General features: G+C 36.9%; 1 protein-coding gene and 1 long non-coding RNA gene across 15 annotated transcripts in view; one reads left to right on the forward strand and one right to left on the reverse strand.

The window, feature by feature from the left end:
* ANXA1 (annexin A1) overlaps positions 1-14,091 on the reverse strand; it is a 33,223-nt gene extending 19,132 nt beyond the window's left edge. For 2 of the 4 annotated variants that reach the window (XM_004004305.5, XM_060410906.1), the window contains exon 1: positions 3,597-3,662. The gene's annotated coding sequence lies outside the window, so the exon portion shown is untranslated. Of the gene's footprint in view, positions 1-3,596; positions 3,663-14,021 lie in introns of those variants that run through there. The other 2 variants (XM_060410908.1, XM_060410907.1) reach the window with 2 other exon arrangements.
* LOC105607837 (uncharacterized) overlaps positions 3,015-16,355 on the forward strand; it is a 70,139-nt gene continuing 56,798 nt past the window's right edge. For 5 of the 11 annotated variants that reach the window (XR_009599556.1, XR_009599547.1, XR_003588111.3 and 2 more), the window contains exon 1: positions 15,732-15,801. This is a non-coding gene — a long non-coding RNA (uncharacterized LOC105607837). Of the gene's footprint in view, positions 3,072-10,348; positions 10,593-15,731; positions 15,802-16,355 lie in introns of those variants that run through there. The other 6 variants (XR_009599554.1, XR_009599555.1, XR_009599549.1 and 3 more) reach the window with 2 other exon arrangements.

The raw sequence follows: 16,355 nt of genomic DNA on the forward strand, positions 1-16,355 counted from the left end.
TGCAGTGGTCTCTTAAATGAGACAGTAAAAATAACTATATAGAGTGGGTAGAAGAAGAAAAAGGAAGATAATGATAAAGCAAATGTGGTAAAATATTAACACTTGGGGAATTTGGGTAAAAAGTATATGTAATTTTGTGCAATATTCTTGCAACTTTTCTGAAGGTTTGAAATTATTACAAGACTGCTTTTAATAACTTTAAAAACCACATTTTCTATCTCTGTCAGCTTCATGAAACCCTACTTCCAGAATTTTTGACAGAGGAAACTGAGTTTTGTGATCTATCATGCCTTCCTGATGGTAAGTAAGAAAGATCAGAGTTCTGCAAAGACAGCAGCAGAAATAGATTTTTGCAGAGGACATCATTATCCCCATTTTCTACCTGGGGGAAAAATGTAATTTTTTCTGTCAGTTTTCTAGATTCTAGTAGCAAGCATCAAGGCATACATAAATCCATGCTTTCTGATTCCAAAAGAGTGTATATGCTTTTAATGATCAATGATATTTTTAATAGCGTATAGTTAAGAATCAAATTCATTCACAGTAAGCCTATGGAGACCGTGGCAGGTTTTACTCCAGCCTGAGGGAGTTTATTTTTCAGCGCTTTGGCCTGTGTAGTTTTTTTCCTCGATTATAGATTTCACAAGTCTTTCCCACACCTACTCATGTGAGAAAAGGCAATTAGACTATACAAAGGCATGACTTATGAAGAAACACTTTATGAAAGGTAGTTTCATGAATGTTTCACTTCCAGGCCTCTGAGTAGGGTGTTCTGTTTGCCTGGCATGCTATTTCATCCTCCATACCCAATTCTCCTTGCCTAAATGATGTTTCTTAGAGAGGATTTCGCCTAGACCTCATCACATCCTCCAGACGGGTCTTCCTTAGTTCAACACTGGGGTAAGCGACCAACCATCTGTGCTCTCCCAAAGCATCCTGCCTTCACCCCTACACTTGCCCCTATTGTTCTGCATTATCACTTTCTATTTATTTACTCAGCTATATTTTTAGTGGCATTCCACGGGGGCAATGATAATCTACCATGCCTGGCAGAATGCCTGGTACTTAGTATGCTGGAAAACATCACTGAATGAACAAATAGTGTATCAGTGCTAATTATTTAGGAAAAATATCTATACCAACTTAACTAATGTTTTCTATCCACAACTATAGGATGTAAAAATAAGAACTGAGGAGTTTTGACCCATATCTTGACTCTCTTTAGCTGGCCATATGACCTGAAGAAAACATTTAACTTTTGGAGTGAAGAGGGCTCTCCAATTATAAAAATAAGAGTTGGAATGCACAGTAGCTGAGATTCATTACAGCTCTGAAATGCTAGTCATAAATTTCACCTCAAGTACCAGGAAGTGGAAAAAATTAGCATAGCGAAAGAAAAGTGGAGTGATGTTAGTCGCTCAGTAGCGTCTGAGTCTTTGCAACCCCACGAACTGTAGCCCACCAGGATCCTCCGTCCAAGGAATTCTATGGAATTTAGAAAGATGGTAATGATGACCCTGTATGCGAGACAGCAAAAGAGACACAGACGTGTAGAGCGGACTTTTGGACTCTGAGGGAGAGGGTGGGATGATTTGGGAGAATGGCATTGAAACATGTATACTATCATGTAAGAAATGAATCGCCAGTCTATGTTTGATGCAGGATACAGGATGCTTGGGGCTGGTGCACGGGGATGATCCAGAGAGATGATATGGGGTGGGAGGTGGGAGGGGGGTTCATGTTTGGGGTTCATGTACACCCGTGGTGGATTCATGTCAATGTATGGCAAAACCAATACAGTATTGTAAAGTAAAATAAAGTAAAAATAAAAATTAAATAAATATATATATATATATATACAAATTAAAAAAAAAATAAAAAGTCCTTGGCTGAAACCCTCTGGGGAGTTGGACATGCTTGGGCACTAGTTGTCTCAGATTCCTTGTATGGCGCCTTACAATAAGCACTGAACTTTCATTCACCACAGAAAAAAGAAAAAAAAGAATACTGTAGTGGATAGCCATTCCCTTTTCCAGGGGATCTTCCTGATCCTGGGAATGAACCTGGATCTCCTGCTTTGTAGGAGGACTCTTTAGGGTCTGAGCTGCCAGGTAAGTCCATAGTGAAGGAAGGTATTACATAAATTGTGTCTATTCTTATCTTTCTCATAAAAATCTCTCCCATTTTAAAGAAAGGGGAAATAATTTACTCAAAAGATAGCTTTTGGTTTATCACTGAAAAAGAATATGTCCGCTGGTTTCAAATATGTCATCACTTAATGGGTGTAGAGAAGATTAAGCAGCAGCTGAGCAAGCTAACATCAATAGAAACCAGTCTTTGCAGATCTTTTGATTGAAAAAGTATTTAATAACCACGAAACTCTAGCTGGTTTCTTAATAATATTATTATTAACTATTCTGTCAACATCTGTCAAATGATGGCTGTGTGCCAGATGTGGTTGAGCCTGGGGCTAGGGTGGTAACCCAGCTTCTGGAGAAGAGGCTAAGAATTTTGAAATTATGAAACTGGCATTTTACCACATTTGAGGTGTTCTGCAATGTGCCTACAAAAATACATTCCTGTGGGCAGAGGAGAATATTGCTTTTTCAAAGTCCAAACATAATTTTAGACACAAACTAGGCAAGAAAAGTACATAGTTTTTGATTAATTAGCACTAAAAATTAGATATCAGATCATTTAACTTAACACTGAGAATGAGCTAAGACAAAATTTTGAAGGGACATTTGTAATAAACAAGAGCCAGATATATGGTTAGGATTCAAAAATCCCTCACTTTTGCATGTATATCCAACACCAGTAAAATCTCTACTTTAGATATGCTTTTTGCTTTCCTAAGGAGTTTTATAGCTATTAGCTCATTCGACAATCAAGATGTTACTAAGTGGAATAATTTTTAGAGGGCTCTAATGACATTCCCAAGGGATAACTTATCTGACACCACCCAGGAAGTGTTTCCTTTCCCCTTAGGTTTTCAAATCTGCACTTGAAAAGCCAGTCTATGACACAGAGGCTCCAGGGGAAAGAATGCGGCCACACCCTCTCTAAATGAAGTAAGTGGATCCTCTTATTTATTTATACTGCATGAGTGAACATAACATTAATTTAAGATGTTAATTACAAAGGATATAATTTCCACTATGAGATCTGAATCTTTTTTTTTAAAGAAAAAAATAAATTATTTAAGTCCCTGAAACCCACCTCTGGGTTCTTCAGGCCTGGCTCCCCACAAACATCCACCATCCATCATGATTTCTACATAAAGTTCATACAGATCTTGGAAACTCATAACTTGTGGGAACAAACACATTCATCTCTTCTTTTCCATGGTAACTCACCAACAGTACAGAAAGCCAGTATTAAGCAAAGTTTTCTTGTTTTTAAAATTGTATTTCTTAACTAAGTAAAAATAAAACTGCAATTTGTGATCCCCAAAATATAAATTCCCAATGTAATCTTACAGAAATGTTTGTCAAAGATATAAGTGCAGCTAGCCATAAATTCCACAGTAGTAACATTAAACACTGACGGTAAAAGTTATCAAAACAGCCAAAACTTAAAGGAAAACCAAGACTTACCTTTTTGGTTTTTTTCACCTCCGTACAAAGAACTAAAGAGAGATTCTCCTCTGAACGGTTTGTGGTGGAAGTGGAACCTTGAGCTTCTGATTTTATAGAATTTCAAGGGAGGCCACACCTAGCAACCAGAAGTTAGTAACTGGCTGTCTTTTGTTTGAAATACAGGGCTCAGCCTTGCCCAAAAGTGAAACAAGCATTGCAAAACTATTCACTAAGCCAACTCAGAGCTGACAGCAAAAAGGAAAAGAAACGGAAGTACAGATTTTTTTTTTCCCCCCACTTTAGTTTGCACTGCTTTTTTCAGGGGAGCAGAATATAAGAGGTGTTCAAGTATGCAGTACTATCTGCCTCAATCCTGATACCAACGACTGACATACTTTTTTTAGTTAGACGAATTGTGAAATGAAAAATCATAAACTTTAAAATAAAATAAAACTCTCACTGGTTAAGTCTCAACTTCACCACTAGTTATTATGTTATTTGGGGGACGTATTTAATTTCCCTGAATTTGTTTCAACTTTTGTGAAATAAGGATAATATTTTCTAGGCTGCCAACTTACTAGAATTCTTGTGAGAATTAAGAAAGAATATATCTGCAAAATTTAGTGTTAAAAAACTCTGGGTATTTTTCCTTTTTGTTATTTTATTCTTTATTTTTTAAATTGGAGTTATAATTGCTTTACAATATTGTGTTAGTTTCTGCTATACAATAATGTGAATCAGCGTGGATAGTTTTCTATTTCTATTTCACCAGCATTTTTCCTGCCTTCAAAACAAAATATGTTCTATGCTTGCATACACCTTGTTGATATACATAAGAAATGGAAAAGACATAAAGTTCCAAATTGTCTCAAAATCTCAAAGTTAATTCTAGAAATATAACCATTATGATATTTTAAGAAAATATTGACATTAGAGGAAGGCTTAATACATTAATTCTTTTTATAGACTGTTATATATAAACTTTCATGCAAATAGATCCTTAGTATCCTACAGAATTTGAACAATAAACTAGAACTACAAAATGAAAGGATTAGTGGAGTAACAGCTGTTTCAGAACGAACAGGTATCACAAGAAATTTCCCACTTGACTCAAGGAAAGGAAATTTGTTTCGTAATCTTGATGATGATTCATTTTTATTCTTCCTGAAGCCTTACAAAGTTATATATGATGTTTCCATTAAACCATGCATTAGTATGACTTCTCTCATAGTATTATAGTTCAGTGTATGCTACATTTTAGTAGTTCTTTTTCCTCTTAGATATCTCAGGTTATTATGTATGTATATATCAGGTTTGGAAAAATCAGTGAAGATAGTTTCTTATGATTGTCAATTTTTAAAACATATTCTAAATTCTCAGTGCTAATGTTAATGAAGTCAACATATCCTGAAGAGGGGTGATCATCTAAATATTTAAGAATATATATATATATATATATATATATATAGTCACCTACCATAACAAGTATGTTTTGAACTATTTAATTAGGTGCCAACTAATTAATTGATTGGCATTATCACAAATTGATATTATTGCATCTTGGACAGATGTAGACCAGCTTTTTCATACCACATTTCTTTTTGTCAGGTGAAAAAGGAAAAGATACTTACACAAAATTATCATATTTGTATTTTTATTCCTGATTTTGACAATGGAAACATTGGAACATGCACAGTGACACTCCTCTGAAATGAAGAAAAAAGTTCATGTAGCTTTTAGAAGACTACCTAAAAGAAACATATGGACCCATTTTGTCCTGTTTTTGTGGTTACTGGTAGCATTAATGTGGAGGAATTGGGTTGTATGTTTGGATTTGTAATACATTGGCAAATGTATAATGGCAACAATAGATGTAATACCTGTGGCAGAATTAAGGACAACAAGTTAGAAAAACATTTTTTTCCAAAATTAAATTGCTGCTGTAACTCTAAAGGCAATGAAGATGTCCATCAGCAGATGAATGGATAAGAAAGCTGTGGTACATATACACAATGGGGTATTACTCAGCCGTTAAAAGAATTCATTTGAATCAGTTCTGATGAGATGGATGAAACTGGAGCCAATTATACAGAGTGAAGTAAGCCAGAAAGAAAAACACCAATACAGTATACTAACACATATATATGGAATTTAGGAAGATGGCAATGACGACCCTGTATGCAAGACAGGAAAAGACACAGATGTGTATAACGGACTTTTGAACTCAGAGGAGGGGAGAGGTGGGATGATTTGGGAGAATGGAAATTCTAACATGTATACTATCATGTAAGAATGGAATCGCCAGTCCATGTCTGACGTAGGGTGCAGCATGCTTGGGGCTGGTGCATGGGGATGACCAGAGATGTTGTGGGGAGGGAGGTGGGAGGGGGGTCATGTTTGGGAACGCATGTAAGAATTAAAGATTTTAAAATTTAAAAAAAAAATAAAATAAAATAAAGGCAATGAAACTCCCAAATATAAAAAGAAAGTCACTAACCATAAAGAAAGATTTCTGTGAGTAATCTATTAGGAACTGTGTCCCCCCAATAATGCTGTCAAGTGGGATCTGGAAATAAAATGTATCATGTGTTACCATTAGCAGCTAAGGGATAATAACTGGTTAAATGCTTCATGTATGTAAAAGCCACATACTACAAGTCTGGAGGAATGAGTCACCAGTCTTGCTGTTTCTAGAAGATGACTCATTAGTTCCATTTATTTTACATGGAGAGAACAGAAAATGAAGAAAAGGAGGGGGAGGGGAGAGAGTTAAAGTAACTATTATGTTTTATATTTTCACAGTATACTTATCTCTACTCCTATAGTACAGACCTGATAGTGAAAAGGAAACAAAACAAGGATACAAAATATGCAGTCTCTCACACATATCATACTTTAACAGAGCAAAAGTATTTGGACAAAATCTGGCAAAACATCTGATTTAAGTAAGGGGTTTCCTCCACCCGTTTGTTTTAGGTTCTCTCTAAAAGTAATGCTCAAAATTCTCCAAGCCAGGCTTCAGCAATACGTGAACCGTGAACTTCTAGATGTTCAAGCTGGTTTTAGAAAAGGCAGAAGAACCAAAGATCAAACTGCCAACATCTTCTGGATCATGGAAAAAGCAAGAGAGTTCCAGAAAAATATCTATTTCTGCTTTATTGACTACTCCAAAGCCTTTGACTGTGTGGATCACAATAAACTGTGGAAAATTCTGAAAGAGATGGGAATACCAAACCACCTGACCTGCCTCTTGAGAAACCTATATGCAGGTCAGGAAGCCACAGTTAGAACTGGACATGGAACAACAGACTGGTTCCAAATAGGAAATGGAGCATGTCAAGGCTGTATATTGTCACCCTGCTTATTTAACTTCTATGCAGAGTACATCATGAGAAACGCTGGGCTGGAAGAAGCACAAGCTGGAATCAAGATTGCCGGGAGAAATTTTAATCACCTAAGATATGCAGATGCCACCACCTTTATGGTAGAAAGTGAAGAGGAACTAAAAGTCTCTTGATGAAAGTGAAAGAGGGGAGTGAACAAGTTGGCTTAAAGCTCAACATTCAGAAAACGAAGATCATGGCATCTGGTCCCATCACTTCATGGCAAATAGATGGGGAAACAGTAGAAACAATGTCAGACTTTATTTTTGGGGCTCCAAAATCACCACAGATGGTGATTGTAGCCATGAAATTAAGATTCTTACTCCTTGGAAGGAAAGTTATAACCAACCTAGACAACATATTGAAAAGCAGAGACATTACTTTGCTAACAAAGGTCTGTCTAGTCAAGGCTATGATTTTTCCAGTGGTCATGTATGGATGTGAGAGTTGGACTATGAAGAAAGCTGAGCGCTGAAGAATTGATGCTTTTGAACTGTGGTGTTGGAGAAGACTCTTGAGAGTCCCTTGGACTGCAAGGAGATCCAACCAGTCCATTCTAAAGGAGATCAGTCCTAGGTGTTCTTTGAAAGGACTGATGCTAAAGCTGAAACTCCAATACTTTCACCACCTCATGTGGAGGGTTGACTTATTGGAAAAGACTCTGATTCTAGGAGGCATTGGGGGCAGGAGGAGAAGGGGACAACAGAAGATGAGATGGCTGGATGGCATCACTGACTCGATGGACATGAGTGTGTGTGTTGGTGAGTTGGTGATCAACAGGGAGGCCTGGCATGCTGCAGTTCATGGGGTCACAAAGAGTCGGACACGACTGAGCAACTGAACTGAACTGAACTGAACTGAAGCATTACTTTTCATGTGGAGAAAGAGGTATATTCAGAATCATCAAAAACAGCAGTTCTCTGAAATCTCAAAATTTCCCCACAGCTTTCTCACACCCATTATCCACAGTCAATGAAAATACTGCCTTAGTTTGTATTTCTAATGTCTGCATAGGTTAAAGAATTTTGAGAAACAGTGTTCTAAATGGTTTTCCCTTTATCTCTGGAAATGTCAGATACTCAAATAATTATCACACACAACTAAATTATTGATTGTTATTATTACTCAGTTTTTCCCAACATCATGTGAAATAGAGAATTTTTTTTTTTTAATTTTATCCTCCTGCCCATTCAATGAAGTAGTCAAATGAAGATACTGAAGGCCAATGGAGTGAATCTTCATTGGAGTGTATCATCACACTGAAGCAAAAATAGACAAAAGCATATATGTGTAACAAGTTGGAGGAAGGAACTTCATCTTCTAAACTTGGCATCCCAGGAACCAGGGAGCACAGCTGGAGGTGAGCAGCAAGCAAGCCAGTGAAGTTTCATCTATATTTACAGCCACTCCTCATTGTTTGCTTTACAGTGACAGTGGTGATCAGATCAAACGGTGGCATTATAAATGTAACAGCACTTAAATCATCCTGAAACCATCCGCCCTGCACCTCCTCTCCATGGAAAAATTGTTTTCCAAGAAACCAGTCCCTGGTGCTAAAAAGGTTGAGAACCTCTGTTCTTAACACATCAGTATAGGAAGGTGGTTAATTGAGAATGTGAAGGAATAACACTTAGATACATTATCTTGCTTCCTTGATATGGATTTAACAGGGAAAAATGAAAGTTATCACCCTATCTGCCAAAGAATTAACCATGACTAGAATTCCCAGGGATTTGGAATCTACTTATCCTCATGGACTTTGAAAGGAAAATAGTTTCCTAAGTTTCTCATTAGGGTCAAGCCAAAGTAAGACAATATTTTGTTTGTTTTGAAGGTGGAGACACATTTAGAGCAATGTTTTAACTGCTAAATCAAAATCATTTGTGAATTCTGAAGTCAATTTGTTATGCACTGATCAACGCTAAAAAGAAAGAAAGGAGTAGAATAGAATGAAATGGAACAACATGGAAAGTATCAGTATGTTTCACTTATAAGGAAGTATTATTTTGTGAAAATTTAGCTTGTAATGCTATGTGTGTGCATGCTTGTATGAATGGTGTAAAAATGTAATAGGTTGGTGGAAACAAAATTAAGTTTTCACACCATGATTTTAAATCATTATAACTAAGCTCAACACATCTATATTAAGCAAAATAGAAATCACTACAGTCAACACATTTTTGCCAACGAGAAATAAGTTTGCTTATTCCTATTGTGCTTTGGATTTGACTAACTCTTGGAAAGCATTTTCTGCATCCTACTGGTTGTGGAAATGTTTTGCCTGAAAAAAAGTTGTCAAGATGCTTGAAGAAGTGGTAGTTGGTGAGAGGTCATGTAAATATGGCAGATGAGGCAAAACTTTGTAGCCCAGTTCATTCAACTTTTGAAGAACTGGTTGTGCATTGTGTTGTCAGGCATTGTCATGAAGAAGAATTGGACCCTTTCTGTTGACCACTGCCAGCTTCAGGTATTGCCGTTTTCAGTACATCTCAGTGATTGCTGGAGAAGGCGATGGCACCCCACTCCAGTAGTCTTGCCTGGAAAATCCTATGGATGGAAGAGCCTGGTAGGCTGCAGTCCATGGGGTCGCAAAGAGTCAGACACAACTGAGCGATTTCACTTTCACTTTTCACTTTCATGCATTAGAGAAGCAAATGGCAACCCACTCCAGTGACAGGGGAGCCTGGTGGGCTGCCGTCTATGGGGTCATACAAGGTTGGACAAGACTGAAGTGACTTAGCAGCAGCAGCAGTGATTTGCTGAGCATACTTATCAGATGTAATGGTTTCGCTGGGATTCAGAAAGCTGGAGTGAATCAGATTGGCAGCAGACCACCAAAGAGTGGCTCTGACCTTTTTTTGATGCAAATTTTGCTTTGGGAAGGGCTTTGGAGCTTCTTCTCAGTCCAGCCATTGAGCTGGTTGCTGCTGGTTGTCATATACAATCCACTTATCATTGCACGTCACAGTCTGATCAAGAAATGGTTTCTTGTTATTGCGTAAGAATAAGAGAAGACATCCAGTCCCATCACTTCATGGTAAATAGATGGGGAAACAATAGAAACAGTGACAGACTCTTTTATGGGGCTCCAAAATCACTGCACATGTTGACTGTAGCCATGAAATTAAAAGATGCTTGCTACTTGGAAGGAAAGTTATGACCAACCTAGACAGCATATTGAAGAGCAGAGACATTACTTTGCCAACAAAGATCCATCTAGTCAAGGCTATGGTTTTTCCAGTAGTCATGTATGGATGTGAGAGTTGGACTCTAAAGAAAGCAGAGTGCCGAAGAATTGATGCTTTTTTAAAAAATTAATTTATTTTAATTGGAGGCTAATTTATTTACAATATTGTATTGGTTTTTTGAACTGTGGTGTTGGAGAAGACTCTTGAGAGTCCCTTGGACTGCAAGGAGATACAACCAGTCCATCTTAAAGAAAATCAGTCCTGAATATTCATTGGAAGGACCGATGTTGAAGCTGAAACCGATACTTTGGCCACCTGATGCGATAGAATTGACTCATTTGAAAAGACCCTGATGCTGGGAAAGACTGAAAGCAAGAGGAGAAGAGGACGACAGAGGATGAGATGGTTGGATGGCATCATCAACTTGTTGGACATGAGTTTGGGTAAGTTCTGGCAGTTGGTGATGAACAGGGAGGCCTGGTGTGTGCTGCAGTCCGTGGGGTCACAAAGAGTCAGACATGACTGAACAGCTGAACTGAACTGAAGAGAAGACAACTCTTCAAATGACGATTTTTTTTGATTTGCAGTCAGCTCTTGAGACACTCACTTATTGAGCTTTTTCATCTTTCCATTTTGCTACAAGTGCCAAATGATGGTAGAATGGTCAAGGTTGAGTCTTTCAGCAACTTTTCTCTTGAGTCTTCTGCATTGACAGGTGGGTTCTTTAGCAATGCAGGAGACTTAAGAGAGTACGTTATTCCTTTGTAAAAACATTTCACTATTTATTTATCCATTTTTCTCTAGTCTCATATTGGAATGTTTCTAATTTCTGGCTATTACAAACCGTGCTGCAACAAACATCCTTATACACACCTTCTGGTTCTTTTGCTAGGTCATGGTGTTTGCATGCATTCTGCTTTAGTCAATACTGCCACTTAGTTTTCCAAAGTTGTACCAAGTTACACTTGCAAACAGCAGTAAATGAGAAATCCAGTCTTTCCTTATCCTTGTCAATATTTGCTATTGTCTTTTTCATTTTAACAATTCTGGTGTTGTGAGTGGTATTACCTTGGGTTTTGAATTTAGCTTTCTTCAGTGGCTAATGAAGTTTAACACCCTTTTATATATATGTTGATTATTGGATATATTCTTTCTTAGATTCCAGTTCTCGTTTTTGGTCCATTTTTTCTAAAGGGTCGTCTGCCTATTTCTTACTGATTTGTAAGAAATTCAAATTCTTTATACAATGTTCACAAACAGGCAAGGTTTATCTATTTTAATTTTTTGAAAAATACTTTAAATTGAAATAAATTTACATATACACACACACACACTTACACATACCACATGCACAAAGTAGTTGGTCTAACCTAAAGAGGTGGTTGCAATTCTCAGTCCTGGAAGGAACACAAGAGCTTTGGGTTTTCTAGATCATATAGTGTGCTTGAATCCCCTCAGATGCTTCTATGCTAGCATGGTCACAGAAGGGGCTGACTCTCTATGGGACATGGAAGAAGTCAGCATCAATTGCCATGGTCTCAGGGCCTTACTGAAGGTGCCCATTATTGAAATGGTCATCAGCAAATGAGATCATTGAAATTAAGAGCAATGTGGTGCCCTTTCTCATTTCAGTAGGTTTTCCAAAACCTTGTATTCCAGTGTGATGCAAGGACAAGAGAGAGTGCTGAACACGTACTCAGGTTAAATTTACTGCTAGTCTCAGGGCGTGAATTTTGAGGTAAAAGTGAATCCAATTTATAACTTTAAGAAATATTTTATCTCTCCTGTGTTCAAATTGTAATTCCAATAGCTGTCAAACAAAAAGAGGTGATAACACACTTGTGCTAAGATCTTGCATCTCTGCTTCTCTATGTTTTCCTTTGTGGGTGATAAATCATAGATAAAACAGAAATTCAAATTCAGTGGAGGCTTAATATCTATTATTATGTGACTTAGGAAAAGTCAGTGAATAATTCACTGAGTCAGTTCTTACACTCCTACTAACAGGATCTTGCTAGGATTAGAAAATTTTTCACAAGTCTTTTTTATCCCTGAATATGGTATCACCATTCCTCTCTATGTTATTCTAAAAAGGAGAGAGAATAAAATGGTCACATTGGCTACTGTAACTAATTTTATTTTGATAAATTATCAAGAAATTTGTAGGGAGAAAAATTAAGGTGTGTGTTAAGGTCAAGAGTTCAAAATCCGCTTTCCAGGTTCAAGGAGAGCAAAGCATCTATTTAAATATTGTGAAATTTCAGATTTCCTAATGCTAGCTTAATTACCATACATTTTGTACACAAATTCTTTTATAACCTTTAGTAATTTGTGCTATCATAATGATTTCTTCTTTATGTCAACCAACTTGCAGCAAAACTTTGTGGTGATAAAAATACATATATATGTAAACTAATTTCATATTAGTTTGAGTAATAAATACTTATTCAAAACTCCAGTTGGCAGGAACACTTGTTAATTGCTGGTAAAGAATACAAGATGGGACTACCCTTTGGAAGATAGCCTGACAGTTTCTTAAAAACTTAAACATAGTCTTAGGATACAGTCCAGTGATTGTACACCTAGATACTTACTCTAATGAGTTAAGAAAATTATTTTATCACAAAAATCTGCACACAAGTGATTATAGCAACTTTATTCATAATTGCCAAAAATTGGTGGCAACCAAGATATCCATTAATCGGTGAGTGGATCAACTATTATACATCCATACAGGGCTTCTCAGGTCATGCTACTGGTAAAGAATCCAACTTCCAATGCAGGAGACACAACAGATGCAGGTCCGATCCCTGGGTTGGGAAGGTCCCCTGAAATGGGAAATGGCACCCCACTCCAGTATTCTTGCCTGGAATATTCCATGGGCAGAGGACCCTGGCAGGCTATAGTTCATAGACCACAGTTCATGGGGCCTCAAAGAGTCAGACATGACTGAGCAACTGAGCATACACATACACACACACACACACACACACACACACCCACACCCACACCCATAATGGAATTTTATTCAACAATAAAAAGAAATATGTTATCAAACTAGGAAATGTCATGGAAGAATCTTAACTGTGTATTTCTAAGTGAAATAAGGCAGTATGAAAAGGTTGTATACTATATGATATTAACTATATGACATTCTGGAAAAAGCGACCTCCAGAGACTGTAAAAATATCAATGGTTGCCACGAGTCTGGGAGAAGGGTAAGAGAATGAGTAGGTGGAGTATAGGGGATTTTTAGGACAGAGACATTTTTCTATACTATCATAATGTTATATATATGGTATTTTATATTTGGCAAAATCCATAGAACTGTACAACATAAAGAGTGAATCCTAATGTAAATTCTTGTATTGACTAATAATAATATATCAATAGAGGTTCACCAGTTATAACAAATGTACCATACCAATACAATATATTAATAATAGAGGAAACTAAGGAAGAGGGCCTTTATGGGAACTCTCTATATTTTCTCTTCAGTTTTTCAGCAACCCTTAAACTGCTCTAAAAACTAAATTTATTAGTTAAAAAGACCCCAGTTGACTATATAACAATAGATTCACATCTTTTAATTAAATAACAATGCTATTTTCAAATTCTATTTGAATTCAATGGATTAAATAGATAATTTAAAACAATTCTTTAAATAGAAACAATCAGAAAACTCGATCCGCATTTTATATCATATTAAAAATATTTCAGATAGAACTAAGATTTAAACGGAAGTAAATATATAAATGGGGCTTCCCTGATGTCTCAGCGGTAAAGAATATACTTGCAATGCAGGAGACATAGGAGAGGTAGTTCAATCCCTGGGTCAGGAATATCCCCTGGAGGAGAAAATGGCAACTCACTTCAGTATTCTTGCCTGGAGAAACCCATGGGCAGAGGAGTCTGGCAGGCTACAGTCTATGGGATCGCAGAGTTCGACACGACTGAGTGACTGAGCACGTATGCATGCTCATAAATAACATACATAATCTCTGGGCTGGGAAACACTTATTCATGCATGGAAATCTTGAATGATTAACAGAGAGACAGAGATTTTAATACACACAAATAAAAGTAGATGTGGAAAAATACAAATAAAATCATTAGATTCTCATAAAAGTTCAAATCTTATTTTCATATATTAAGAAAAGACTGATATGTATACTATAGCGGGAGCTTTTATAAACTGTTGAGGAAAAAAATTCAAGCAGGGGACTTCCCTGGTGGTTCAGTGGCTAAGACTCAGAGCTCCCAATGCAGAGGGGCCTGGGTTCAATCCCTGGTCAGGAAACTAGATCCCACATGCTGTGACTAAGACCTGGCACAGTCAAATAAATAAATATTTTTTAAAAAAAATTCAAGCAACCTAAACAGCAATGGAAATGAGGTGGAAATGTGAATATTCAGAGAAGCAAATTCAAATGGCCAAACCATGGATTTGTGTGAGAAATTTCTTCTTGTTCAAAAGGTATTCCTACTTTCTCCTGCTTACTCCTCTCTGTTGACCTGATCTAGATTATGTAGCAGAATTGGGAGTAGATGTTCCTATGGCTGTTGGAGAGGCAGTGGATGGGTCCCAATGCCTCTCCCATGAAGATGAGGGATGCCTTGTCATCCCTGTAGGACTGTAGCTAAAGATCACCAACAAGCTCCTTGGTGTGCACCCCCAAGAAAGTGCAGGTCCTGAACTACTAGAAGTTGAAAAAGAAATTTATTTCACCAACAGAGAGTAAACAACAAATTTTGTTTGCACCATTTCAGATAAGGAAGCGGTGGATATTAGAATAAGCTTTTGACTGATCGTTGTCTCCTGGTACCCTAAATATTGATTATTATGAAGAATTTAAAAGCTATTTTGTCTAAAGTATATGGTTATCTGATTGTCTGACTTTGACAAGGTCCTAAAGCAACTTTACTTTCCTATTGCAAAACATATGTTACTGTAGTTTCAGGGGAAAGAGTTTTGCAACAACATACCATATTTTTTCAACATGCAAAAGAATGGCATGGGATTTAAGACTGATTTTAATAACTGAATGATTCAAAATGTCTTTCAATGTCATAATTGTACAAAAATGTTGATATGACTCTTGTGTAGCTAGCTAGTATATAAAAATTATTCTTTTAATTTTTAGCTATTTTATAGTTTTTGTACATCCATATTATGGAAGGTCATGAAACCTGTCATAGAATAAGTATCAAAATACAAGACCAAAAAGAGGAGAAAAGTTGCACACTTTTTATAACCAAGATCATCTTTAAGCTCAAAGCCAAACATGCAAATTCTAACATTTTCCCTAAATCTGCTACATAACCAGGAGTCTTTTGGAGAGACTAAAAATAAGCAAAGTGTGAAAAGGAAACAATTCTAAATTCCATGTGTGTTAGCCAGGTTCAGAAGAACCCCAAGAAATTTAAATTCAGCTAATGGGTTTACAGTGAGCAATCCAGAGAATTAAAGATCCTTTGGTTTCAACAACAGTTCTTCTTTCTATTTGAAACTATATCCTGTTGCCTGGTTAAGGTTTTGCATTTTAAGAGGCAGTGGCTGGTGCTTGCAATATGCACCTTTCAGTTTAATTTCCATCTGGGTGAACAAGAAGTCAGCTGCCTGGAGCTGAGGCATATTTACTGTGGACACAGGTAAATTTGCTTAAACTATCCTAAGTGTAAAGAGAATAAAGGCTTAGTTGAGTAAAGAGAGAGTACAAAAAACTCACTGGGATTAGAACTGATGGGTTAGGCAAATCTTCTTTGTAGCATTTGATATTTGCAATATGGAAATGAAATGCAGATCAGAAGAACTGCCTCTCGGACTTCTTAAAATGCAGTGTCTCCTAAACTTCCTTTAAACGAAAACATCTAAGTTACGTTTCTATGTAGTTTGAGTATACTAAGTTTAATATCACTATGAGATATTTTTAAAAAACTCTATAGATGGGCTTTGGTGAAAACTAGTACTGTATTGAAGAGAACATTCGTATCATGAATGTCACTACTATACAGGAGACTTTCTGAGAAAAAGTAAGGCAGAATCCATTTTGTGAACAAACCGGTTTTGCAGAAGGAGTCATCAAAGTTCAGAATGTCTAACTGCGGTTTGATGAATCATGGCTTTAAAATTTGCTCCAGGGTGGGGAAGAGGGGGAGGGAGATTTGCAGGGAATTGCTCGGTCCTGTCAGAACTTTAGTAAGGA

The sequence above is a fragment of the Ovis aries genome, chromosome 2 (assembly GCF_016772045.2).
Source record: "Ovis aries strain OAR_USU_Benz2616 breed Rambouillet chromosome 2, ARS-UI_Ramb_v3.0, whole genome shotgun sequence".
NCBI classification, from domain to species: domain Eukaryota; kingdom Metazoa; phylum Chordata; class Mammalia; order Artiodactyla; family Bovidae; genus Ovis; species Ovis aries.